The 6,000-nt window shown below is 50.1% G+C and overlaps 1 protein-coding gene across 2 annotated transcripts in view; it reads left to right on the forward strand.

The window, feature by feature from the left end:
• Positions 1–5,521, forward strand: part of SLC29A3 (solute carrier family 29 member 3) — a 60,849-nt gene extending 55,328 nt beyond the window's left edge. Inside the window, exons 7-8 of one of the 2 annotated variants that reach the window (XR_003002516.1) lie at positions 3,891–4,081; positions 5,407–5,521. The gene's annotated coding sequence lies outside the window, so the exon portion shown is untranslated. Of the gene's footprint in view, positions 1–3,890; positions 4,462–5,406 lie in introns of those variants that run through there. The other variant, XR_003002515.1, reaches the window with a different exon arrangement.
• The last annotated feature ends 479 nt before the right edge of the window (positions 5,522–6,000 follow it).

A 6,000-nucleotide genomic window follows, 5' to 3' on the forward strand; every position in this document is an offset into this window, starting at 1 on the left:
AAGTCCAGGAGTGTTTGGGCCTCTGGCCTTCAGGGCCCAGAGCTGGGGTGGCATGGCAGGGGCCCAAGCCGCCCGGTGGGTGCTCCAAGCGGCCTCCAGGACCCAGACCCATGTTCTGAGGCTCGGACTGGCCGGAGACTCACACTGCTGTTACCTGCCAGGCGGGATGCGGCGGATCCTCAGCCCCGCGAGGCCGTCTCGCCTAGCGACAAGTAGCGATGACCGGCCAGCCGCGGCCAGCCGCTCTCACCTCGGCTGGGAACCGATCCCATGCCAGCCCTTGAAGCACAGGCCCAAGCGCGCCTTCCGGGAGCCGTGGGGCACACCAGGAGGCGGTCCGCGCAGCCAATGCCCGTGCGGGGCAGGCGGCAGTTGCTCGGCAACGGTGGGGGCACCCAGGCGAGGGTGCGAGACCTGTAAGGCTGGGCGAGCAAATGTGGAAGCCGGAGAGGTAGGTGACCTGCAGATCCCAGAGGAGTCTGCTTTTCCAGTCCCCAGTTCCTTCCCTCCTACCTGGACTTGAAGGAAAGAGATTAATCAAGACAAATGATAAGAAGCAAGAATAAACCATGGGAACTAATAATAATAAAAAGATATTCATATTGATGGATCACGTACTGTGGGCCTGGCTCTTTACAGGGATTATTTCATTTGATCTTGCAGGGAAAGTACAATTACTGGCCTCATTTTGTAAATGATTAACCGGAGGTTTAGACAGATGAGGCACCTTGCCCAAAGTAACTCAGCTAGAGAGTAGCAAAGCTGGAATTTGAACCGGGTGGTCCTGAACCCAGGTGGTCTCTGTTCTTACCGAGTCAAGCAGTGGACACCCATTTCAGTTCAGCAACAGAAGCTGCTATAGGCCTACCTGCAGGGGCCAATCCAGGCTTTCTGGGTCCTGAAGCTTAGACAATTGGGGGGCCCTCTTTAGGAAAAATAACAAATTGCAAATATAAAATCAGGTAGAAAAGAAACTTGTTTAGAATGTAAACAAATCACAACAAAACATTGGCTAATTTTACAAAAACACCTGACCATGTGAATGTGTTGCTAGGGCCCTACACAAAGGCATCCTTGGCCCTTAGCTCCCACTGAAGTCCTTTATTCAGATGTCAAACTACCTTGCAGTCTTCTCTGCCCTTTCCCTGACTACCCTGCATCCCAGCCACAGGCCCTCCCTTGGCTGGGCCCTGGCAATGGGGTTTAGTAGGGCTTTTCTGGCTGTGACAGCAAGCTTGGCCTGCCCAGTGAGCAAGCTGAAGTGCTAGAGAGTTAACGCCCTTGGTTGGAAGCAGCCTTCAAACACTGATGGACCCAGAACTGGTAGCCGTCGGCAGTCAAGTAGGATCACGCTAAGAAATCTTATACCAGTGGTTCTTAGGGTGTGGTCCTGCAGCGCTTAACTTGTTAGAAATGCACACTCTCAGATCCCACCCTACACCTACTGAAGCAGAAACTCTGGGTGGTGGGGCCCAGCAGTTGGTGTTTTAACAAGCCCTCCTAGAGAGTCTGATTCATGCTCAAGTTTGAGAACCACTGTTCTACCACATTGTTCCCCAGAGTTCCCTGTGGCCTGGAGCTCCCGTGTCTACAATGGTAACCTGCTCAATAATACACCTTTTTTTTTGTCTCCTTCCTTTGCTTGTCTCATTTTCTCACTCTTCAACTGGGGCTTCCTAGGATCATCTCCAATAAACTACCTGCACTTGAACCCTTGTCTCGGGTCTGCTTCTAGAGGAACAGCAGCACAGGTGAGAACAGGAGGAGGTGTCACTGCCCAGTGAGGCGGAGGATGGTGGCTGGCACCCACTGGATGTAGGCTGAAAGTTCTGCTAAATGCTTTGCTTTCATTGCCTCATTCCCCACCCCACCCCTCCACGAGGAAATTGGGGTCGGAGGATTTAAGTGGCTTTGAACCCAAGGATTTGAACCCAATTCTGCTTGAGTCCCAACGGTGAGCTCCTTACCCACAAGGGTAGAGGGCCAGCCCACGTTGTGTTCACCTGTCACTGCTGCTTTCTCAGGGCAGTCAGGAGTTCAATTTTGTCACTAGACCTGCTACAGTCTCTGACCTTTGGGCACAGCCAGAGTGCCCACTGTGGGACGCTGAGATGATGCGTGCACTGGCCTCATGGAGGGCACAGCTGGAGAGGCTCCCTCACTCCAGTGCTGAGGTCCCCTGGGTCCAAGGCTGGTCCCTGTGCCCTCCAGCCCACTGCTGTGCCCAAGCATGTGCCCTTAACTCAGAGCTGGAGGCTTGTCTGTCACAGATACTGACATCTGGCCAGCTCTGCAGCTGAGGGTCCTACTTGTGGGGGCGGTGGGGAAGGGTGTGTGCAGACCCTTGAACTCTGCATCCTCTGATGTTAGAGGCCCTAGGCCGCTTGGTTCTGCACATTTCCAGGAAACTACAGCTCTCACTCCCATGTCACCTGCCCTAGCCCTCTAGGCTTGTACCCTCAAGAGGAATGGCCTTGCCTTCTCTAGGCCCACAGCACCTGAGGTCCCAGTTGTCCTTCTTATTAACAATTTCTCTCCACTCCCTCTACCTGTGATCCAGGAACGATGGCTGTGTTAACAGGTGTGGGGTAGATGGGGTAGATGGGGGGATGCCGATGAGAGCACAGAGTCTTTGGCTCTGCTGCTGACTTTGGGCGAGTCTTTTTTTAACTCCCTTTTTTAGCCTTGTTTTTCTCATCTGTAAAGTGGGGAGCCCACTTCCCCTCCCTCGAGGTTGTTCTAATGACGTTCACAGGAGATAGCAATGCGCACATATGACACAGGCATGAGCAGTGATGGATGCAGTCTGCACCTGGGGCCTCCTGTTCCCTCCATCACAACGAGGAGGGACCTGGGGGCTGGTCTTGTGTTCTCCAGGGCCCTGGTCTGTCAGAAGGCTGCCGGTGATGCCCAAAAGGTAGAGCTCTCCCCAGGACACTGCCAGCCCTCCCTTCAGGGTGGAAGAGACAGAAAGTCTTACTTGGGCAATCACTAGCTTGAGGATGTCTCAATGCCTCACCCTGCCAAAAACAGACACCCGGCTCTCCAGTTGAAATCAGGTCCCTCTGTAATAATTTCTCACCACATATTTGTTTTTCCTTTGTGGCAGTTATCATGAATTATAATTATTTATCTGCCTATTTTTAGACTTTAAAAAAATTTTTATTTAATTTTATTTTTGGCTGCATTGGGTCTTTGTTGCTGCATGCAGGCTTTCTCTAGTTGGGGTGAGCAAGAGATACTCTTCTTTGGGGTGCACGGGCTTCTCGTTGTGGCTTCTTTTGTTGCAGAGCACAGGCTCTAGGTGCACAGGCTTCAGTAGTTGTGGCACACGGGCTCAGTAGTTGTGGTGCACGGGCTCAGTAGTTGTGGCTCGTGGGCTCTAGAGCACAGGCTCAGTAGTTGTGGCATACAGGCTTAGTTGCTCTGCGGCATGTGGGATCTTCCTGGACCAGGGTTCAAACCTGTGTCCCTTGTGTTGGCAGGCGGGTTCTTAACCACTGTGCCACCAGGGAAGCCCTAGACTTTTTTTAAAATGGAAAATTGTGAACAATTACGAATGAAAGCAGAATAGTACATAGCCCTCATGAACCCATCACCCGGCTTCAACAATTGCCAACTCGGTGCCGGTCTTTTTTTTACCTCTACCTGCACTCACTCCCCCTCCCTGTATTAATTTGAGGCATCATATCATTTCATCTATAAATATTTTGGTAGGTATCTCTGAATGATTAGGGCTCTTTTATGAAATATAACCACAATGCCATTATTACACTTAAAAAGATGAGCAACAATTTCTTGCTATGTGATTATTGTTAAATGTTTGTGTCCCTCCACCAGGCTGGGGGCTTCATGAGAGCTTTCTCTCTTGTTCTTGGCTGTATCCATAGTGCCTGAGAGCTAGCAGACTCTTAGTATTTGTCGGATGGATGGATGGATGGATGGACGGACGGACGGATGGACGGGAGAAAGGCAAAGGACGCTGGGGACCCACCTTGTTTTCTGTGGATGCGGCTTCATCCCTTCAACACTGCGGTGTGATCGCTGCCTGGGAGGCCCACAGTCACATGCTCTCTCTGACGTGAGCAACACCGTAAAACTCTCTCAGTTTCTTTCCCTCTCAGCCTGCCTTCGGCTTAATCGGGCAGCAAGGCACTAATCCTCTCCTCATGGCTGCAGCCCGCTCCCCCTGTGTAGCTAATTCCACCTTCCGACTTAATTACCATCCTTAGTGCTTTCACTAAGGGGCTTTGCATCTTCAGAGCCCCACTCAGGCATTAGCTGATTACTGTAATCTGTCTGACTCCCAAGGCATCAGCCAGGATGGCACGGGAAGCACAGGGCTTCCTTTATTCTCTTGGAGTCTCAGTTTCCTCATCTGTAAAATGGGGTGAGTGGACCTAACTGGCATTGGTGTGGGGAATAAGGAAAATGAAGTAAATAAAGTACCCGTTCCCTGACACATCAGAGGCACTCAGGAATGATGATCATTTCCCAGCATAATTCAAGGAATAACTCTCGCTGGAGAGCCAAACAGATCTGGATTTGAATCGAGCTTTTGCCACTTAAAGGGAAAATTTTCTGAGCCTCAATTTTCCCATCCTTACAATGGGGATGATGGTGCCAATCTTTCAGAGTTTGCTAAAAAGGATGAAAAGACATGATATGTGTCTGTGAGGCACTGGGCAAAGTGCTGGGCACCTAGTAAATGCTAAATAAGTGCTGGTGGTTACTTCTCTTCCCAGAAGGAGGTGGAGGCAGGGGAAGGGGAGGGAGGCTGCGGTGCCCCTGGGCAGGTACGGATCACATCTTTTCTCCTCTGTTCCGTAAGGTGTATAGTCAAAGGAGGATGCCTGTTGCACTCACCATTGTATCCCCAGCCCTTTGTCTAGCTGTGTGCTTAGTAATGAATAAGTGAATGAATTTGGTGAGGTGGGGATGTGAATAACACAGCTGAACAAGACTGGATAGTTTCTAGAGGACTCAAGATCTTTATCACACAACCAGAGAAGGTAAGCAGGCCAAGGATTATACCCACATGTTACAGATAAAGAAACTGAGGCTCAGGGAGATCAACACTGGGTCTGTAAGTGTTAACAGCTGGGGTTAATTCCACGCCAATTTGGCTCTTTCAGGAAGAGTGTGCCAAGCATTGGCCTCAGGAAGAGTTGGGCCTCTGTCTTAGGTGCAGTTACAGGTCTTTCCAAGATTTTCTAAAGCTGCAGGGATTCTGCCTGCTATGGCTTCTTCCTCCCACTGCGCCTGGTATGGCCTGTATCCCAGTGCACTTGTTTTTTTTTTTTTAATTTTCTGGTTGTCTTCATTAGATAAGTTTTTCCCCTCTTTTTCTTTTATTAATTGAGACATAATTGACATCCAAGTGCACTTGTTTTTAATTACTGACAGTTTCAGCTTCAGGGCTGCCAGAAGCCCTGAAGGCTACACACTGTGCAACTCCAGGGGATGGATGCCATTCACCAGGACAGCAATGAATCCATTCACCATCCATTCACCAGGACAGCAATGAATCACCAAGAGGTAAATCCCATTGTGAAGCCAGAGGTGGCCTTAGGAGGAGATGGGGGACCCTCCCCATGTACTGGCTGGACTTTGGTCAGGAACTCAGCTCCAGGAACCAGGGCTTCTGGGAACTCCCTGGTCTGTGCTTGTAGGCAGGGTCAACGTTTGGAGTGTGGACATCCAGGGGCTGATCTCCACCCTTCTTAGAGATAAGGGTAGGAAAGCCCTGGACCCCGAACCCTAGCTTTAAAACTTGAGGTAGTTTAAGAAAGGGAGAAAGACTCAACCCAGTACTGGATATACTATATTACATATATAAGTAGTAACTTAATCTTGATAATAAAACTCTTTGAATAGGCATCATCTACCCATTTTACAGATGACTTAACTGGACACATGGAAGTTAATTAACTTGCCCAAAGGGTCACACAGCAAGGAAGTGCAGAGCTGGGATTCAAACTCCAGGCCTCGCTATGTTAC

The sequence above is a fragment of the Neophocaena asiaeorientalis genome, unplaced genomic scaffold (genome assembly GCF_003031525.2).
Source record: "Neophocaena asiaeorientalis asiaeorientalis breed wild unplaced genomic scaffold, Neophocaena_asiaeorientalis_V1.1 scaffold501, whole genome shotgun sequence".
Classification (NCBI taxonomy): Eukaryota; Metazoa; Chordata; class Mammalia; order Artiodactyla; family Phocoenidae; genus Neophocaena; species Neophocaena asiaeorientalis.